General features: G+C 41.0%; 1 protein-coding gene across 5 annotated transcripts in view; it reads right to left on the bottom strand.

The window, feature by feature from the left end:
* ptprfa (protein tyrosine phosphatase receptor type Fa) overlaps nt 1-17,904 on the bottom strand; it is a 219,438-nt gene extending 201,534 nt beyond the window's left edge. For 4 of the 5 annotated variants that reach the window (XM_078285727.1, XM_071903191.2, XM_078285729.1 and 1 more), the window contains exon 1: nt 17,614-17,904. The gene's annotated coding sequence lies outside the window, so the exon portion shown is untranslated. The remainder of the gene's footprint in view (nt 1-17,613) is intronic. The other variant, XM_078285728.1, reaches the window with a different exon arrangement.
* Between the last annotated feature and the right edge of the window lie 3,960 nt (nt 17,905-21,864).

Genomic DNA, 21,864 nt, shown 5'->3' with positions numbered 1-21,864 from the left:
CACTTAGGCTTAATCTGCATGGACAGTGGCAGCATGACAAACGTGGACACACATAGCACACATACACCCTGGCAAGGGTACACACTCACACACACCTCACTTCACACAGCAATCCAATGCTGTTTGTGGACTGTGTGGATGGTGATCGCCCACAGTTAGTTGTAGGAGACCATATGAGATTCTTGTTCAGGATCTTCAGCCCATCTAAGAATTATTTAAAGCAGTGATATGCCATGTTTTCCATGATTGTTTTTTTTTTTTTTTTTTTTACAGTGTATGTCCGTGTATGCTACTCACTGTTTGACTGAAATGTATTGTGTTTTTCCTTGTTTCCTCCTAGCTGTTGCTAGTTTTCACTGCAGTTGAATTGGAAGATTGATTTTTCCATTTCACATTTTTCTACAATTCAAATTGCTGGTGGAAGTGTTTAGCTAGCTAGTAGAAGATTCATTTCAAGTTCCCCTGGCAGGCAAGATAAGTTGTGTCCTTTTACATTAGATTGTTTAATTTAGGTTTTACGTATCGTTTGTTGGACTTAACTAGGCTTATTCTTTTGTTGAAGATGTAGCGTTAGCATAGTAGGCCTTGCTAAGTGTATGTTAGCAGCAATGTTAGTTGTTAAGTTGGAGTAGTGAGCTATTAATGGTGATTTGATGCTATGACATTATTTGCCAAGATGCTCACAGCTGGAAAACATGTAACTGGCAAGCTAGTTTTCACTTGTTACCTTTACATTTCGCCTGGAAAAAACACATTGACAACAATTCTCCAGCGACCATTACCAAGAATTCAGTGTGTCAGTACTGGATTTATCTTCATACTTGTCAGCTACATTGTGTCAGCTACTTGTAAAACCATTAAAACAATGAAGACCAGCTTCATTACAAACATAATTTAGCAGCACACCATAATACCAGTCAAATTACATTGCTTTCACATTAAAATGTGAAATACAGATAAACCAAGAGTGTCTATGGCCCAGGGGATCAGTCTGAGAAACCTAAAACAACATTAACGCACCAGATTACCTGAAATCATTGAATGCCTGAAGTCATTCAATGAAACAAGTGGCACAGAAGGGACGATGGAAAGAAAACAGTTGAATCATAACATATTTGACTGAGAATTAATTCACACCGAGCTATTATGAATCACTTCAGCCTGGGTGAAGGCCAGAGTTTTTACAAATACATTCTACATACTGAAACTATGGCCACCATGAATGCAGTGTGATTTCTTTAAAGGTTTTCAGTGTTGTTTAACACCTGCAGGGCAAGATAACTTGACTTTATTTTTTGTTGAAAGTAGGCTTGGATATCAATATCAAAAACCAATGTCACTTGTACAAAAATTAAGGTGCACCTAACAACAAAACTGTGGGTCAGTAAAGAGTACCTTAAGTACTTTTACTTTCTTTATGGTAGATTGCATTTATTAAAAATGATATTAATATAGTCAAGGTGAAAAGAAAGAAAAGAAATGCGAAATATCACAGTTTTCAAAACCTGTGCAATGCTGTCTCTCCATGACTTTTTCCAGATCCACTTTCTCTACAAACCACTGGTGTTACATTTTCAAAATCACAAAAGGAAATAGGAGTCAGTGGTTCAGAAACATTGTGCATTTGCCTTGTTCTTATGGCAACACTTGCTGATATGGAATATTAGTAATTTAATCATTCATACAAGTTTTTGTATGAATGATTGGGGAGTGAGGCGGCTGTCAGCCCTGCAAAGGCGTGCACACTACCTGATTTTGTCATTCAAAAACCTTTTCCCATTAGTCCAGAACAGTTCACTACAAGTACAAATACAAAATAGGTGTTCTGTGGTTTCTTGCTTCATGGTAGAGAAGCTACAGTTTACATTTGCATTACAAAGTGACATTATTACAAGGATAACACTGATGAATATTGTATGAGACTTCTTTCACTTAATGTGATCCAGCCACATTGCCATTTTATACAATTTTATATCAGATTTATTCCTCAAAATAAAATCAACAACTTATTGAGAACTTATTGTTAAACCTGAATTCTTTTCTGGGCATTCTCTTTCTTCATCATTGAGCTAAACTCTCAATGTCAGATTTCAGTCTTGGTAAGTCTTGGACCGCTTCACACTACACGAGTCCGGCCAGACTGGACTAACTAAAGCAATCATTCTGGGAAAAAATCTTGTCGGCCTCCGGTCTGGAGTCGTTGGGAGTCTTTAAACTGTGTATACTACAGGATAATGTCACCAAACAACAGTCACGCTTAGAATCAAGGATAAAATCATCTAGTGTGGCCTAGCCTTAAGTGTATGGAGCTGCTCATATAGTCAGACATCTGACATCCTCTGTTGGCAACTGCCTTGACCCAGTTCGCTTGTAAAAGTAGTCGAGGCAATGGAGATACAACTCTTGTGTTACTTAATACAATCACAAAACATCCTCAGAGTTATTCACAGATTTCAGCTGAGCCTTTAATACAATGAACTTTCTCTCTGATCGACATTAGAGAATCTCCATTAATGGCACTGTGTCACAGCTACTGGTTTTGAACAGAGGCACACCACAGGGATGCATCCTGTCATACAGTTTTTAATCTCAACTAATGATATGCAAATTCAAGATTCAGCCTCTTATGTGTACAAGTGTGCTGATGACATGGATTTGGTTGGGCTGCTACAGGAGGGTGATGAAGATAGGGAAGTGTCTCTTGGGGATCTGATTAGCTGATGTCAAGGCAGCGCTCTGGACATAAATGCCATAAAGTTGGTGTACAAAATCCTTATATTGTATCTTGTGTGTTTTTAATTCTGGTGCTTATAGGCCAAGTATATGTACAGTGTTTTGGTACAGTACCAAAGTGAAGCCAAACTCATATTTCTTACTGTGTGGACAGTAAAGTCTCTATTCTGTTCTACTCTAGCAGCTATATCACTAATAGTCCCCAGGTTGTCTTGTCTTATGTCTCTGTACACTGTGCTAACAATGTTGTGTGCTCTTGATATTTTTTGCATATCATCCCTTCCCTCTCTCTTGTATTTTCTGTCATTCGCTACCGTACACCATCCAAGAAAGCACAACACCCATCAAAACAGTCTCGTAAAAATATTCCGTAGACCATGAGGGCTGAGTGAGTGAAACTGGTTTTGTTCACAGATCAGTTCAGTACAGGTACACTAGGATGGTTAGGTGCCCAAACATATTTAACACTAGCTTCAAAACAGCTTTAACACTCATTTCAAAGCATGTTTAACACATTCTCCACCAACATTAACAGCAACATGCCTGGTCAGTGATCCAATGGAAAACCAAAGAATGCTGATACTGCATCATACCCAAAGTAGGCCCAGTACAAAAACTTTATGAGATTGCTGAGGAACAGAGGGAATACGATTAAAGAGCTAAAGCCTGTAAATTTTACTAAATGCTTACAGATAAAATAGCCTGATTCATGAAGTGATGAACATTAATTAGCAGCATTTTTAAAGCTATGGGGCACAAGCTAAGACATCACAAAGAATTCAGTGTGATGTGGTATTATAGCAGTGGGGTGACCCGCTAAAATTCCACAGGACCATTAATAAAAATGTTTGTTTTGCAGGGAGTGCCTAGTGGAAAGTAACATATCTTTCATATTTTTATCGATTCATTGTGAACACTGGCAGAACTGCTGAGTTAGGGTATAATACTAGATAGACCAAATGCAAACAGCCAGAGTATATTTGTTCCCACAATGCCTAGTGCTGACTGGTGTCAGAAAACAGCAAAGGCTCTGAAAGATAATGGGATATGATTCTCTGTTCGGTTTTTGCTTTAAATGATTCCAATACATATTAATATGGCAAACTCACACACATAACACTTGCAGAGCTTGCAGCACAAGACAAACACTCTAAGTATGCAGTGATCTTCATTGTAATGACAGTAACTGAATCATCTACAGTTGAATGAATAATTAGCAGCAGCAATTCAAAAGCTACAAAATGTTACAAAATGGGGTTTGACTGGCTACTCCTGCAGCCACAGTATCAGTGAAAACACAAACACTGAGTGTGAAAAAGTGAGGATGACTGTGTTATCTATACGTTGTAATTGCTTTACAATTCTCCAGACTCCTGACTGTCTGGACTCTCAATAGAAACAAGGCCTCGCAGAAAGGAAGGCAATCATTAATGTGCTTGCTCAGAGCACCGGGGGTCACTGCATTGATTATTGGATGTCTGCGATATTTAATTACGTTGACAGCACTTACAGTGAAGTAATCTCATAAAGCTATCTTTGTCAGTTTTTTTTTTTTTTTTTAACAGTTCCGTTAATTAAGAGTCTTCAATCAATCGCAGCAATTGCGACGTGGCATTTTCAGATTACATACAGCAGGAAACATCAACACTTATGTCGGCCATATCAGCATGGTGTTACCAGTGATTTAGTATCCAGATATTGATGTTGGATAGTCCTACAGACCCCCCCTCCATCCCCCACCAATAACCCCTGAATATAGTGAATATTTCTGTCATTATCTTCTGTTTATTTGTAGCTTCACCGCTGTTTGTCCTGATCAGTAAACAAATCTGAGTAATAAACGAATCCAATTACAGCCATTTAGTTCCGCAGTGCTTTGTCACGCAGCGACAAAACTACCTATTGTTTTGTTCCTTAAAAATTGAGATCGAGGAAGAGGACTCAACTGTCGAATTGTCTTTGGAAAGGAGAAAACTGAGTAGAGATGAAAGGGGGTGTAAGAAATAGAGCGCAATGATTGAACATTTACATTTGAAAATTAAGAAAAAGAAAAGATTACTTGTGTCTTGTTGCTGTATTGAGGTATGACAGACAGAACTATTTATATTATAGTTAACAGTGGGGAGAGGGAGCCCTATGATCAAAGTAGTCTTGCACATTCTGTCATTAAACTACTAGTTCAATCAGTATTATTGAACTAGTATTTATTGAATCAAACAGTGATCAAACTTTAGTGTGGACTCTATTAGAAGCTAATGCCCGATTACGGGGATAAGAACCCCAGAAACAATAACAAGTTATTTCGGGGTTATTGCAGATCAGCATCAGCATCTGGAATGACAGATGACAGCGAGATACGGGAACAGCAGTTTTCCGGAGTGAACTTACGCTAAGCTTCATTAATAGTGAAATAAGAAGTATCTTTCATTTTGCTGAAGGCCATTGTGCTAAAGGACAGCAGAGTTGTTGAGCGCTCACAGCGAGGGGCCGTGCCAGCCTGTCAGCAGTTTGCCCCCCCACCCCCCAATCACAGTGTGCACCAGTGGTTATACCGGCAGCCTCATCTTCCCCAGACAGGCAGGCAGAAGCAGGGCCACATCTCCCTTTCATCAGGGGTAGAAGGGTGGCATCGATCACCATCAAGCCTGCCAGGGTGAAGGCTGGAGGTGTGGGGGCTGCTGGCTCATCCTCAGAGCCAGCAGCCCAGTAAGCATTTGACGGATGGCGACATCCAGGACATGGCCTCAAACATTCACAATATGATGTTATGGCACGGTAAAGATTCATTTTAACACTAGGAGAGCCATAATTAGCAGGAGTAACATCTAGACTAAATCAACTAAATCCAGGAAAACAGCTGCAGAAATTGTGTGAAATATTTTATTTGTGTTTTTATACCATTTTCATTATTTCAGAAACCAGCAGGCTGTTATGGAAAATCCAGAGAATCGGTCTGGCACACAGAGCGTCAGTCTCCATGGAAACTGTCAAAATCAAATCGTATAAAATCGATCAAACATCACTTTCCTTGTATGATTATAAAAATCTAAAAACACTAGTCTCTAAAGACAGTGCTTCTAGGAAATGTTAAGGAGGGAAATCTCTGTACAGCTGGTAAATGTCAAGATATTTCAATTCATTAATTAAAATCACTGTCACTTGGCTGGCTAACCTTCCTAATGTTAAAACAGCTTTGGAGACTGTTTTGAACTGATATCAGAAAGACATTTAGGTCGTGATATCACAAAACCATGCAGTTAGCAGCTACCCAGCTAACATTTTGACACTGAATAGATGTTGATAGGGCAGCCTGCACCAACATTCAATACCAGTGTAAATATAGAGACAAAATGAAAGTCCATCGTCCACAGCTGCTACCTGCATCGTTTTGGGACCTAAATATCTTTCTGATATCAGTTCTGTGTTCAGAGAAGGACACGGTGCCTATGGTCAGACCCACACACAGTTGAAATGCTTAGGTCTGCAGGGCAACAGATAGATAAGGAAACAATCCTCTTTCCTCAGCAGGCTAGCCAGTGGAAGCCAGGTAGAGATTTAGCTGTTTGCACACAGACTGGACACAGACCGCACTCTTCCATGGGAGTTTGCTCTTCCAAGCATTTTCAGTGGAAAGAGCAAATGTTTTTTCTTTCATTTCATTCAATTCCCTAACGCACAAGTGGTATAGAGAAGGCATTCGGCCTCATTCACGAAATGCATCTGATCAGATTTGCATACACTCATCTGATACACGAGAGGTTGTGCATGTTTCTTGAATTCCACATTGGTCTCTCATAGGCACTTGAGCAAAAGTAAGAAGAATTTAAGAGAAGTTTTGTGAACGAGGCCCACTGATTCTCCCTGGTTCTTGTTAGAGCAACTCAGTGTGAGATTTTAAACAAGGATTGCGTTCACTTGTCTCCACCTTTTCTAAAACCTTGTTCAGTCTATCCACGGTGGTTCTGAATGTAAGTTAATTAGCAGGAGGCTCTCAAGTTGTTTTGCATTTAAAGTCTGTCTTTTGACAACAATGATAATTAGCTGCAGAATGCTTTATAATCAGAAGCCAGCGGTAGCATCGGTTTCATGCTGCCAACAAGAAAAGGATTTTCAATAATGCAGCACCCCTCATCAGTGGCAAATCAAAGACATGGCACTGTCTCATGAAGACGCTGCGGTAGAGTCTGCTGTGTTTTCAAGTCCCTGGGCAGGGTTTGGGTTGATTCACATTCAATCCAGTCACTTGGAAGCAGATATTATATATATATATGTATATATACAAAACATTTAGAATGTCGCATGGATGTTATGTGAACTGTAGCTTCAAAATGTACATTTTGAATTGGCTGAACTGAAAGTGAATTGTGCCCGACTGTGGTAGAGATGAATGAAGCTTGAAATAGCTCAAAAATACAAAGCTGAGTGGGTGTCTAGTCACAGGTACGTAGCATGATGTTATAGGTTCAAATATAGATCACAACCTTTCTTCTATTTCCTCCTCCCTCTCTTTTACATCCTTCCTGTCACTCCCCTGCCAGTCAAATAAAGAAGAAAGGTTATAAAAATCATCTTAAAATATATATTATATATATAGAACAATGATCTGTTGGGATGTGTATTATCAGCAGTCTTGGTGAGTTGAACTAGTAGTTAACATAACATTCTGCAGCGGCTTGGTGGTAAATCAACTAAGTTCAAATGTGGATAGTGTTTTTAGTGGATTATTACTTTTCATTCTAGTCATTTTGAGGCTATATTAATTTATCAAAAATAATAATAATGTGATTTGTGTTATATGACATTGCAGAAGTAGATTTGATCATCTTTTAAAAGTAGTTTGAACTAGGCTACTTCTTGTAAGTACCGTTAACTAAACTATATTTCTGTTAAGGGAAGCTTTGCTGTAGTTCAGCTTCTTCCACTGTAAAGTAACTGGTAGCTTGTAAAACTAGACAGAGTAGTTCCAGAGTACCTTTGCTGAATCCACTGAGTTGTCTTTTACAGTGAGAATTTACAAGAGGAGGGAGAAAGAGATACAGAACCGGAGAGACAAAAGGAGAGAGATAGAGGAGAGAGTGAGTGCTGAATGACGCCACTGTGCGCTGCTGATGAGCTCCACTATACAACCTATAAAAGAGTATTCAGTAGTTCTGCCGAAGTCTAAATCCCTGAGCCTTAGTGTACTGTTAAAAGCTTTCCTTTATTGCGTCTGAGTCTGCCCTTTCTCCACTCAAGTCCATAGTCCATGGAGATAAGGGCAGCGCAGAGGGCTGAAGTCATTCAGACATGCATCAAGGATGGAGGAAGAGGAGGTGTGTGTGTGTGTGTGTGTGTGTGCGTGTATGGGGGAGGTAGTAATACTGAGCTCCCCATACCACAACTGCATTAGACGAATCTACTCTAACAGATAAAACTGCACTGAGCAGAATTGGCTGGTGCCCTTTAAGCCAGTTGCACACTAGACAAGATTTCACGAGACAAACAGTTCGCCTCTGTTCACTGTCTATGACAAGCTAGTAACCGTGTGTGCATGGCATGATGAGGTAGATGGAGAAGTGAACCAGGCCCATGATGCAACAAGAAAAGTGAAAAAGTTGAATATGCTAAAGGGTCACAGAAAAAGTACCAATTTCATTCATTCATCCAGGACTCAAATTCTCCTGGTCACTAAATTTTCGCCCCTAGTTCCACTTCGGCTTTGAATGGAAGATGGAAGAAAGAATTATTTTTGGAGCAAAGTGTCAGAGATTGTTGGTCTTCTGGGGTAATGTTACCTAAAGTATTTTAGCTGCTGACTTTAGCTCTGGCATGCTAAACAAGTAGCTAATGTTAGCTTGCCAACCTAACTATCCAGTGCTTAGTTTGTAAATGATGAGGTCCCGGAACACCAAGGGGTCGGTGTTCCCGCAAGTCGGTCTGGAGGGAAAAGGTTCAGGAACATATCGAGACAACAAGCGCATTGGAGGCACGGTGGTGCTCAGTGCAGCCATATAGCTTACTGTAGACCTAACAGCCTAAACATTACTAAATGACCGACTATATGACCTTAGAGCTCCGACTACTGGGGACCTATAACAATATTTGATTATTGCATAGGCTACATAATGCTCATTTTTACAAACCTGCCCTTCAAGTAGTGGACTAAAGATATAACTGCACTGTGCACAACATAAAAATGCCCACATAGGCTACTATATGAGACATCCTAATCATACATAAAGGAAACTGCAATGGTTTCAACCATTTACCAGAGAAATTCTGGTTCAAGTAGTTACGCATCAATATTCAATACAAATACTTTCATAGGATATCGATTTTGAATGTAGGAAACAATGTCAGCGAATAATGCAATAAAACATGTCGTGGTGCAGCTAGAAGTAGACCTGAATGCGACACTCAGCTGGACCGCGCTGGTTTTGAAATGCCCACAGTGATGGGGCTTACAGCCCTTCACGTCAACCAATTCTCATGTTATTACCAATTACTTCTGGACACTCAACATAACACGCGCAATTGCCTGCATATTTAACTGTGGGACTTACAGGTCCGCACTCCAAAAAATTTCTGTTTCGCAGTCATCTATACAATTATGAATTTTCATTGTCCCAGCAGAGACCTAATAGATTACAGAATATGCTAACACGTTTACAAAAAAAAAAATCATGCTTACCTTGTCTAATTTTCCAAAATAGTCCACACAGCGGACATATGGACAGCAAATTCAACTTTTAGCCATGACGCTGTCTGAAGTTTACCATAACACACTCTGCAGAGCAGCTCACTCATGTGTGAAGTGATTACTCTGCGCTTGTTGCTACTTTCTAATAGGGTAATCACCTGTCTTCATATGGAAATGAGACAGTTAGGTTTTTGGGAGGGGAAAGGAAAGAAGAGTCAACTATTGGGAGTATTACATGGCAGACAAAAAAAAAAACGTTTCATGCCACCAGGTGCCGGGTCCACGCAAATAGGTACTGGAATGCGAGGTCAAATTAAGCACTGTAACTATCCCATCACATCCAAATAGCTGTAGCCACTTAGCTAGCTAGCTCGCTAGAGTAAAGCGTTATTTCAAGATTAGGTTTTCCAGACATTTGATTATAGACATTTTTATTATTATTATGTAGCCTCAAATATATTAGCTGCTAACTTTAGCTCTGGCACGCTAAACAAACAGCTGTTTGTGGTTAGCAATGTTAGCTATTGCTAGCCTAACCTAACAAACCGCTAGCCACTTCGCTAGCTAGGTCACTGGAGTTAGGCTAAGTGTAATTTCAAGATTACATTTCCCAGACATTTGATTACGGATTATATTTGGACAGAATGAATTTGCTCCGATGCGTGACCCCAGAACACACCCAGTGAAACGGCCACAAGTGACGACTTTGGATAGAGTGAAGCGATGCAAAGCAAGGTGGTCATGCTCGGTCTGCATGTAGCCTCCCGTTACTTTTACAGTAGAATCCTAAAGCAAGGATTCACGCTAAATAAGAGTTTATGAGTGCAGTCCCTTAGAGTTGTTAAATGGGGCTTGGAGTTAGGAGAAAGATGAGGCTTTCCTCCCCAGAGGAAGCCCAACCCATCTCCACTTTCCCTGTCTGCTGCTGTCACAGCTCTCCCTCCAGCTCCTCTATCAAAGCTGCCCAGACAGCCTTTAAAGGCTCCCAGACTATAAGTTACCTACAGGAACAATGTTCCTCTACAGACACTTGTTAGTTCCCCCCATCACTCTGTCCTCTTCCCTCTATGGAGACTGCAGGATACCGCACAGGTTTTTCATTGATTCGGTTGCTGATGGCTCAGGAAGCTAGCAGAGAGAAAGACTGGTTGTCAGCTGGCTAGTGGAGCGAAAAAATGAGAAGCACCCTTAAGAGAGCTTTGATACATTAACGAAATGTGATTAAAGGCTATACTCATCAATCACCAATTACAGTATTATTCCACAGGTCTTAGCCTACATCCTATGCTGTAATCAATTATGTGAAAATCAGAGACTTTCAGCTTAATTCCAGGAATTTATTTGCAGTGATTGCATTACATTGAGATCAACACAAATTTCCATTAAATATGCATGATTATTTTGTAAACATTTATTGCCATGTACTTAATGCTGTAATTTTGGGATTCATTAGTTTTCATTACAGTGATGGGAATTGAAATGGCCTCTTTTCCAAATCGGCGCCCAGACCTGATTTGAATTTGTTAAATAATATTTTTTTTGTGGTCAAATTGTGATTGGATATCCAGGCATCCAGTTACAAAGTAAGAAATTAATGACATGATTGAATTACATACTGTATAATGACTCACAAATATCTAATGCAGATGCAATGAAAACTGTCTCCCCTATTCCCACCCCCTGATAGCAACCCCCCACCACACACACACACACACACAAACACAGGTCACAGAATCAAAATGGATATTAATAAAATGATAAAGTTTTGAAAACTGAAAGATTAACATAAACCATGAGTAATAATGTAAACAGCTCATATTATTTCTGACAAGCCATCTACCCAAGCCAAGAGGTCTCATGACTGTGAGCGTATGAGATCATTACTGTCAAAGTGCAACCGAGTGAGTCAGAACATACAGCACCGTGAAAACTTAGGCTACACAGAACAAACAGCACTGTGTATTTACATCAGTACAACATGAGTCCATTTTCAGTGTTTCTCAAGGATGGAAAGGGATGGCTGGCTTGAATAATTGATGTTGTTCTAAAAGCCATCTCTCAGCCAATTATTGCAAGAGCAACCCAATTTCTGCCCTCTGCATCTCAAGTCTTAAAACAAAGAGGCGCAGAGCAGAGGACTGTTGACCCAAACCACCGGCAGGCCAAAACCTACATTCTGTACAGTCCCATGACATATTTCTGGTGATGACATATAAACCTAATTAATTATCAGTTTATTTGAATGTGACCTCAGCTCTCTGGGTCCCTAGTTTATCAGCTTCTCTTCTTTGGAGAATACAGTAGCATCAGGCTGCTTGGCTAGCTAACGTTAGCAACAACACTGTCCCCACATATAAGCACTACTAAAATGCAAAAGTATGTGTTGTCTTACAATCATACATTTTTTTGTATAAAAACTCATTAATTTTGCAACTTTATCAACTCTGATTGATTGTCAGTGGATTTTACAAGTATTAGCTCTCTGGTTTGTGGCTTTGGAACTTGTGGACTTGTTCATGTTCACAATATTGATTGGGGGATCCTAGACCATAGAAATATTGAACAAATAAAACAAAAAAATTAAATGAAGTGGTATTGAGCTGCGCTAAGGGAGCGCTGATTTCAGTTCCGGGTTTGAATTTCAATACAGGAATATAGGTAGGCATGCCTGTAAAATGCCTTTCTGTAAAAATGCTAACATGATACAGTACATTTCCAGGAATTGGGCTTCAAAACTGGCCTCTAGCTGTAACAGAAGGTATTGGTGTCACCTCCAACTTTACCAAAAAAACAAAACAAAAAGGAAAGAGGGTTTGTTTTCGGTGTGGTTGACAACCTGGTGTCAGTAATGAAGAGGTTGGTTTTGTTCTGTTGAGCTTGAAGATATCATAGAACACGCTAGGCTAGTATCAATGCTAACATTACACTTTGTGGTGTGCCTTTTAATTACACCTCCCTCTTTTCTATAATTATGGTGTATGTAGACAGCAACGATTCAGCATAATATGGCAAATTACAAGTCAGCAAAGCTGCGAATACGTCAAGAAAGAGGGAAGCTGGCAGTGGTTCTGTCTCTGTTTGCTATCATTAAGCTCTTTCAAGGAGCTACAAGGCGCGGTAAATATTATTTTCAGGTGAAGGGGCTTATTGGCAGCAACAGGATCAGCAGAGTCTAACATGTCGGCATTTTCTCACATTCCAGCAACAGCAATCCACACTGTAATGAAGAGGGGGTGTAAAGCTGTGCTGCACCATGCCAAAGGCCACAGACAGGACCGCGGCTTTTTAGGTGACACGTCCTGTCAGGACAGCTGCTCATTTGACTGGGTTAATAAACACTGTTAAATATGAACACTGCTAATTCCTCTGGTCTCCAGGCTGCATGTAGAGGGGTCACAGCGTAAGACAGAGTGACACATTCCCTCACGGCTTCGCTGCTGGACCCCCCTGCACTACCAAACCAAACCCATGAATTTTATATTAAATTAGACAAAAAGGAGTCAAAAAGTAAGGGGTGTTTACGGCGGTTTTGATGGTTGATTTTTAATATCTCCCTTGCATAAATTAAGGGGTGAATTCATGTAAATGTAAGGTTATTTTAAGGGATTACTGGTTCGTAGAGCTGTGGAGGGCTGCAGTAGCTGGGGTTACACCAAGATATGGAGCCAATATTGGTCTTTCATTAAATATCAGATATCAGACAGTCAATGATACGATGGAGGTTCCTCCCTGACCACAGTTGCATAAAACACCTGCGATGACATTTAGTTCCTTTATTTATTCATTTATTTGTTCTTTTTTCTTTTAATTAAAGAATAAAATTCTGGGAGAAAGACTGACGAACTGAATTTTTTTGGCTTAAGAAAGATCACATTGTTCTAAAAATAGCGTTATCGGCCTTCAAAGACCCATATCGGCGAAGCCCTAGTAGTAGCACTGAGTCACTCATCACCTCCTTCTGCGTGGACCAACAGCATGCTAATGTATCTCTAGACAAACCGCCTCACCGACGAGCGGACGGCCTCTCACCGCGCGATGATAAATATCCTCTTTCATATGTGAATGATGACACATATTCAAAAGAATCCCACCCCTCCCCTGCTCTCCCTTTTTATTGTCCCATTCAGTCAGGCTTAGTGAAATGAAGGAACGGAGCGGTTGTCTTAGGCCATAACTCCTGTCATAACAGCCAGTCAGGTGGACTCCTACCTGTATATTCACCAGGCGTGTCGGGACTCGTCGACCCCCCCCCCCCCCCCCCCCCCCCCCCCCCCCCGCCGCCAGTGGATTCCCACACAGGCGGTGTCGTGAACCACCCGCTGGAGGTCCACAGGCTACCGCCGCGCCGTCACACTTCCACCCACAGCTTCAAAAACATGCCGGTGAAGGAAGCTTTCTGAGATTTCAAAAGAGGCTTATCTGATTTATCACGCATCCTTTCAGGTTGTTTTAGGTCGGCGGGATATTGGAGGAAGTAATTGGTCGCGTTTGTTCGCCATGCTAGTGGAAATCAATAAGGTTAAAAACGGAACACAGCTCTGAAAATCCCTTACATATAGAATTCCAATCCAATTACTCACTTTTTCACAATACAGTTAATTATGTAGAGTGACTTGAATAGAATGTGACTTGTGCTTCTAATATTTCGATAACCAAAACACTGCTGCAAAGGCTCTTTGAAAGGATTCCGAGTTCATTATAAATCAGATAGGCTTCAGAAAACCCTGAACAATCCCTTTAAGGATTTTCTTTCCAGCTCCTAAACCCAAGAGACCCCTTGATGAGCACTGGACTCCTATAGGATGCTGTAGGGAGACTGTAACTGGCCTCTGAAGGCTGTATATCACTAACAGTTTCACAGCAAGCAAGGATTGCTTCGGGGTAACATAATGAAAAGGACTCCTCAAAGCAGAAAGATTATATTTACATCTTATTTATGAAGTAGCACATCTGTGAGATTTCACAGCTATAGATTGGCTTCTATTACTAACACTCCGGTCATGAATTTATAACGTCATCATCAAAATAACTTTGATTAATGGTGAAAATATATAAGCACAAGGCGAGGATAAAAAAAACAACAAAAAAAAAACAATCTCAACTGAAAATGTTGCAATCTTGCCCCACAAAGAGCTGGACTTGTGAGGGATTAAGCTCCACATAGTCACCAGTTATGGATGACACCCTAAATAACTGAGGCAGGAAAATCAAATGGTAATAAATTCCATCTATTCTGAACTCCCCTTCTGAAGCTTGTGGGAGAGGGAAGGGGACTTTGAATTCCTACTTCAAAGACGGAAGAAATAAACTCAAATGCTCTCTTCATAAGGCAACCAAATTACCAGTGTTACGGCAACTCCGGTTTGATCCACCTCCAGCTGTGGTAAAAGGTTTCATATTGACTTCAGACATCAGCGTGTGTGTGTGCGCATGTGTGTGTGCTAGCGTCCTTCCCCGTGTACGTCTTTCTTAGTGCCATTGTGTCTCTCAGTCAAAAAAACAACACCACCTCTCTGAGCCCCTCTGTGAAGGATTCATCAACCGAACTAAAGCGAGACAAGAGTGGAGCCTCGGCGGTAATCAATTAATTCTTGCGACCTCACACAATAACCAGGCAAACAGCTCAAATCTGGACCGCAAACGACACAAAGGCGGGATTAGCTCCATTAGCGCAGGAATCTCAGAGGCAATTAACCCGCCGTGAGCAAAGCCCTTTCTCGGATTCCAGCATGTGGCGCCGGCCGAGGCAGACGGAGGAGGACGGGGAGACGAAGTGACGAAGGAGGGGGGAGGGAAGGGGGGGATGTGAAAGATGCCCCGAAGAGCCCGACGCTTGTAAAGCTCAGAATGCAGGGGTCAAAAGCAACTTGTGGTGGGGTATAGAAAGCAGTGATAAGGTATATTGTCCCATCTCAACAGCCAACACTGACCCAGATGAGCTGCTGCCTACTGGCGGGGGTGGGGGGGGGGGGTAGTTAGGAGGGACGGTTGACTTTTCTTCTGCCTGAGCTCTTCATTTGTTCCACTTCCTCTGCTCCAGGCCAATTTGCTTTGATTTCCCTGTCTTTCTCTTCATTACGTTCACACATGTTCATTATGTTTGCATGCACGCTCACGATTCCATCTTAACCTGATTAAGGCAATACCGCAACGATAGAAATTGTATCGTGTAAACGCCTGTGTCTGATTACATTAATCGGGGTAAGGTCATAATCAGAGTAAGCATAACCTAGTTAACACTCAATCTTTCTATTTATTGTGGCATGTAAACACTTTAGTCAGACTTTATTTGTTTTGTTTTTTTAAACTGTTATTAAGATCGACAAAGAAACTGTTTTTATGTTAAACCAAATTAAAGAATTGAACATCCTTATGTTTTTAGACGACTTTTTGTTCAAAAAGTTCTCGACCAGGTTTAGACCCATTATTAAGTGAATCCATGTTAACCAGGTCATTAGGGAAATCATGTCAAACCATAGAAACAAAGTAAATACGGCCTTAAGCGTATCATTTACAGTAATTGGAGTATTCGGGTGCGTGTAAACACCCTCAGTGTGAAAGGGAACATGTGGCGAATCCCACAGAATGAGTTGTAGTAACATGTAGGCCATCCAGTTCCAAGTAAACGGTGGCTTCTTTAAATGAATGACTCCGAGACCGTAGAGGACTGTGGGATTAGGTGCTGACAATAGTGCGGTTGAAAGACGTAAGCCTAGCCGCCTGAAATGTAAGCGCTCCCCAAAGAGTAGCCAGTTCTCCGCTGAGCAACGTTAGACCGGCAGCTCGTCCAGGGTGATTTCTCACCAAAACAGATCTCCGGTGTACAGAGTCGCTGTGGGGAAGTTGACCTGTTCTTCAGTGCTGCATCTGGCCTACTTCTCAAAGTGCTCAGATACAGTTGTTTTATGTAAACATTAACACTAGGAAGGACAGTTGTTTTTGGGGAGTTTAAGAGAAGGCCAGCAAGCCCTTACTTGAAAGGGGCAAAAAGGAATTATAACTACTATTTCCTTGCATGATTTTAAAAATCATCTTGTTTTGGTTTGTGCAGAAACTGACTCTACCAAAAGTCATGGAGGGACATTTTGAAGGCTTCAATTCTAAAATACAAATCAGGCATGAACTGACTTTGTATTCATTAATCAGGAGCCATTTGAATGAATGTTTGTTTTTTTCTGCAAAATGAAAACTCTCAGCTCTAAATAAATTTCAGTTCACTTTTTCAAAGTTCATTTTGGCACAAGCCACTTCGTTTAACCCCCAATGGAAAGTGCAAAAGTGCAGCTGTAGGTCTGCAGACAAAGCTCTACTGACTGTTCCAGTCTAGACTAAAAGCTGAAAGGCAGTAACCTGCCTGAAAAAATTACACTGACAGACTCACTCATTTCAGTCCCGTTTAAAAACTCATTTTCATAAACTTTCAATTGATAGTTATTCATATAAATGTGTATAACTTCATTTTATTGTACTGGGTTTCATTTTGTATTTGATATATTACTCAATGTTAATTTGTGAGTTTTGTTAAAGGCTTCATGTAGTCTATAAAAGCGTCACCCTTTGAAATGCATCTGAAGTATTGTTGGATTCGTTAGCTTCCTCTACAGCACTTTGTTTATAATAGTGCTTTGCAATAAATTATTGAAATTATTATAAGGCATTTTTGAAAGTCATTCTCTGTTCAACCCAGAGGAAAGAGTTGTGGATTATGGGTGAAGGGTGTAGGAGGGTAAAGCATCAAATAAGGACGGTGTGTGGAACAGGGAACCATGTGCTCCGTTTGTTGCTACACTTAGAGTAGATACTCAGACTGAACTATTTCACTCCTGCAGGCAAGGTTAAGCCTTCAATATTCTCTCAATATTCTTACTTCATTCCTCTCTATCTCTTTCTCCCTCGCTTGCTACCTGGTTGTGTGTGTGTGTGTGTGTGTGTGTGTGTGAGTGTGTGTGTGTGTGTAGGTAACACGTACGCCTCACCAGGGTCTTTTGTTGTTGAGTGCAATCCACAATAAAACACAATTGATCAAGACAAAACTAATCCAAAGACGGGATCATTTTCAGTGAGGCCATAAATAGATGCTTGCAAACCACTTTCAAAAATTGCTCAAAATAATTACAAAAAACAACAACACATATCTCAAAAAGCATGTGACCAGGTGGCATGAAACTTCAGAAGCTGCTGAATAGTAAATAAGTGCTTACCCACATCAAGATCCATGGAGAAAACAGAGAAGATATCCCTTGGGAATGTGTGTTGTGCTGCCTTCGCTGTCTCAGAAACCTCAAAAGTGGCAGAACAATTCCTCTACAAAGCCATAAAACAATTCCCCCTTAAAGATTGCGGAGCGCAGAGCCTGAGGGGGCGGTCTGCAGCCGGTCAGGTCAGCCGCAGGTAGAGGCTTTGGAAATGTGTTGGCCGTCTGATTGATCTGAATGGATATCAGCTCCTTTCTGGCTGAGAGGCCGCTGCCTGGCGCGGGTCACCGCTGCCGATCTCTCCTGGGAGTGAGCAGCGGTGGAAAAGCCCTGCAGCGCTGTGAACGGGGCCAGCCAGCGAGCAGCCAATGTCTATGTGCGTGATGTCACAGGTGTTGGGTTTCACCTCGTGGGGGTTTAGAGGGCGGGGTTTGCTTCAAGGCCCCGGCCAATGGGGAAGATTGTGCTTCAGAGGAGTTGGACTGAACACACAGGTAAGGCAAACCCCTCCCTCGCAGAGCTTTACCTGGCGTCAGCGGAGCGGTAAACAGGCTGACAAGAAGATTGGTGGAGGAGGGGAGGGGGGGAGGGGGTTTAGGGGATTCAGTTTGTTTGTTTGGAAACAGACTAAAGTCTCTAATGGGTCAAACTGGGGGCTTTTAGAGGCACAGCCATTAGCACAAAAAGGCCTTTAGGGATAAGGCCACCAACAGTCAAGAACAGGATAAGAACAGGATACGTGATAAAGGCTTTTCATTTTCTTGGCTTGAATTTCAAACAATCAGAAATGACAGGTATTATTAATTCCAGGTGTGATTAGCATTAAATTCCAATAATTGTCAAGAGCTACACAATGTATTTGTATTCTGGGTTCAAACGCTGTTGAATGCTGTATAACATGTATAGCACTTGCTATTCATGAATCAAAATCCAAAAATACATTTTTCAGGGAGTTAGAAAAATATTATTTTGTAAATGACAACAATGTATATTTTAGTTTACATAATGGTTTTGAATGGGTGTTCAATATTCATGGCATTTGCTCAACAAATGGAGGACCGTGCAAACTTTCAGTTCAAGAGCAGAGCAATGCAAAGAACAAAAGTGGCACAGTATGGGCACGTTATGACAACATTAAATTATAAGGGTATTTCCTGACGATTAAAAGTCCATAATTTAGCATTGAAGCATAATTACTTCCATTAGCTTGGAATGTGAAAGGCGGAGATCAAGATAGGAACACAAACACACAGCAAAATTAATTTATAATTTATCGCTTGGCCACAAAAGCCAGATTAAAATCTCAACAGAGTGTAACAAAGGGCAGCATTCTGCCAAACCAACCAGTCAGAAACCTAACCTAGCCTAACCAAACATATGCCTGGTATTAAACAGGATGGAAGTTCATTACATTGGCTTAATGATGTGTAAGTGTATGTTTTATCCAGAATCATGAGTGACTGAATGGGAGTTCCTTTGTTTATTCCTGTCTGTAGGGACTGAACTGATATTGTAATAACAGTCAAAAGTCAGTAGACAACATTCATCCATTCACATTTGGTTAACTAAGTTTCCACTTTGATGATTACATTATCAGTTCAGTTATTACATTTTTGAAAACTGAAAATTTCAACCTTCCCTTGAATGTAATAAAACCTAAAAATAAAAAAAAAGTAATAATTATGTTAACAGAAAAACAATTATCAAGCTAATGGTAGGGCACTTTTAATACATTAATGGGAAATGTATTGTGTTAACAGAATTATTACACTATTATCTGTAAATTATTATTATGATAATGGAAATTCATTGTATTTATTACAACAGCTGTAACGCTATCATATTGTATTTTTACTCACTGCATTTTAGAAGCACAGTTGAGTTTTTCCAAAACGGATTTTGTAATTGGCTTTGGTCACAAGCACCCATATCTAGTTAAAAAATATGGAAGCCCTCTGTTTTGAAACTCCTTTAATGCTTTTGAAGGCTTTTAAAGGCATTTTGACAACAAATTATACGGCCATGTTTCATACTTCAGAGTTCAGTTCAGCACTGTTTGAAATGACTTGAATACAACTTCAAGAGACATTTCCTGTTTACCTGCACTAGTATTGCTAAGTGATGAATATGCCTGAACCTTCCATTTACAAGAGATTTTAACACAATGGGACATACTTGCTTCAGCGAAAAACAAGTAAATCAATGGCATTAAATCCATCTGAACCACAAAAATGTCTCACTCTCATGGTCCTGAGCGCATATGACTGCTGTGGCTGCTTTGACAGGGGAGAGGGAGAGGGGGAGGGGGGGGGGGGATCCATTTCAACTTAACATCAGAGAACACATTTTCAAAAGCCAGCCATCTCATGTTACTCATAAAGATTTATAATTTCAGCAGAATGAACTCCTGCAATTTCACAGGGTCAAAAGACACATCAAACAAGCTGTAGTTCCCCTGAAAGCGAATGGCCACCTGGTAGAGGAAACTGGCTATAATTCCTTCCCCTTCATTCAATTACAAAGAGCATCTGTGATCTGTGATTAGTGACGTGGAGCGCTTGTTAATGGCCTTCTCAAAATCATAAATTCAGAAAGAAAATGTGTCAGGCTGAAATCCAACAACATGTGAACAGATCCCTCAGCTTTCTTACAACAGCAGCGTAAAACTGCAGTCAGATCAGTAAAAAGGTTCAATGGTTCTTCTGTATTTATTCAGCAACAGCAGATAGGACCAGCGGAGAACCTCACAAAACTAAAATGAATGAAATCTTGGGGAAACACTGAGGCTTTTTAAGCTACTGTGGAGCTGGGTGCAATGCAACACCTTTACACTCCAGAAAAGAGCTATAACACCCCCTTTAGGGGCAGTCTGCTCATGTGAGACATTTGAATGAATACCAACAACACACATGCACTCTCTACAAAGACATTTAGAGACTGTAAAATCAGCATACCGTTCAAATAAAACTGATGAGTGTTTGATTTGCAACTCAAGGACTGCTCCACACCGAACTGTCCGAGAAGCGGACTTGTGGCCTGAAGGTTCCCGGTTCCAATCCCAGGACCGGCAGGGAAAATGTGATTGGAGAAAGTGGATGAGTAATACTCTTCCCTCCCTCAATAACTACTGTGCCCTTGAGCACTGACCCCCAACTGGCCCAGTGGAGCTGCTCAGTGATGAAGACTGTGGTTGAACTGAAGGAATGTTGAGGATGTTGCTGGAAAAGAGCATGGAGCTCAGTCAGCTTTCCCTGGATGAATGAAGCTGAAAAAAGGAGTTGGACTAGCTGACACAAGGCTCTATTTTTGTGATGGCGCATTATGATGGTGAGGCTTTGCGGTGGCGAAGTGGCATTTACGTCAGGTTTCGTCAAGTTTTTTTTTCTTCTTTGGCATTTTGGTGACCCACTGTGAACTTAAGGAGTGTGTAGGTGGTGTGTCAGTAACAATCAAGCAGCGCAGTGCAATTATGGTGTCAAGGATTATGGGTATTTGCACTTCCGTGTAAGCCTGTTCTAGACAATTTCCGTGGCTTTGCATGCAATGCGTCTATGAGCACATCCTATTCAAAAGCTTACCAACACTTTCTGTGGATGATATGTTGGCCAATTTGACTTTGATATAAATCCCTCAAGCAGGAAAAAATAAGATGCAATATTTTTTATCCTATGTACACATGTGGCTGTGGTGTGAATGACTGTCACCCAACATAGAGCTGTCAGTATCCCCCACTGCAGCCAAACTGTCTCTGTGGTTCACCACCAACTTCTGTTACACTCTTCGCCTAATATTATTGAACTGTTTCCTACATTGGGCAACGGTTCTCGTAGGACCAGAACAACACGTTAACCAAATGTGTTATCTAATCAAACATCATCTGCCTTAGGCGGCTTGTTTAAGGTGGTGTATATTCGCCCGTGGCGATTCATCACCTCCCGCACAAGGACATCAGTTTTCTCTTGGGAGAAGCGGAACCGCTCCAGCCTGTCTCTTCCATTATGAAATTTTCAGAGCACCGTGGCGCAGAGTGCATTGCTTTTAAAGGGTAGGAAAAGAGGTTATTTGATTGGTCATGACTGACCACACCTACTGATAATGTATTCCTCCTAATCCAACCCTGTTTCCAACTGCGCCGCAGGCGCACCACACACCTCTGGCCACAAAATTAACAAAAATTAGTCCCCACGCCCTGTGCACCCACATTGTGTGCCTTTGACTATGCTTTGCTCTGGGCGACATTGATTCACTAAAATAAAG

The sequence above is a fragment of the Centroberyx gerrardi genome, chromosome 9, assembly GCF_048128805.1.
Source record: "Centroberyx gerrardi isolate f3 chromosome 9, fCenGer3.hap1.cur.20231027, whole genome shotgun sequence".
Lineage (NCBI taxonomy): Eukaryota > Metazoa > Chordata > Actinopteri > Beryciformes > Berycidae > Centroberyx > Centroberyx gerrardi.
This window is presented reverse-complemented; position numbering and strand designations above follow the sequence as displayed.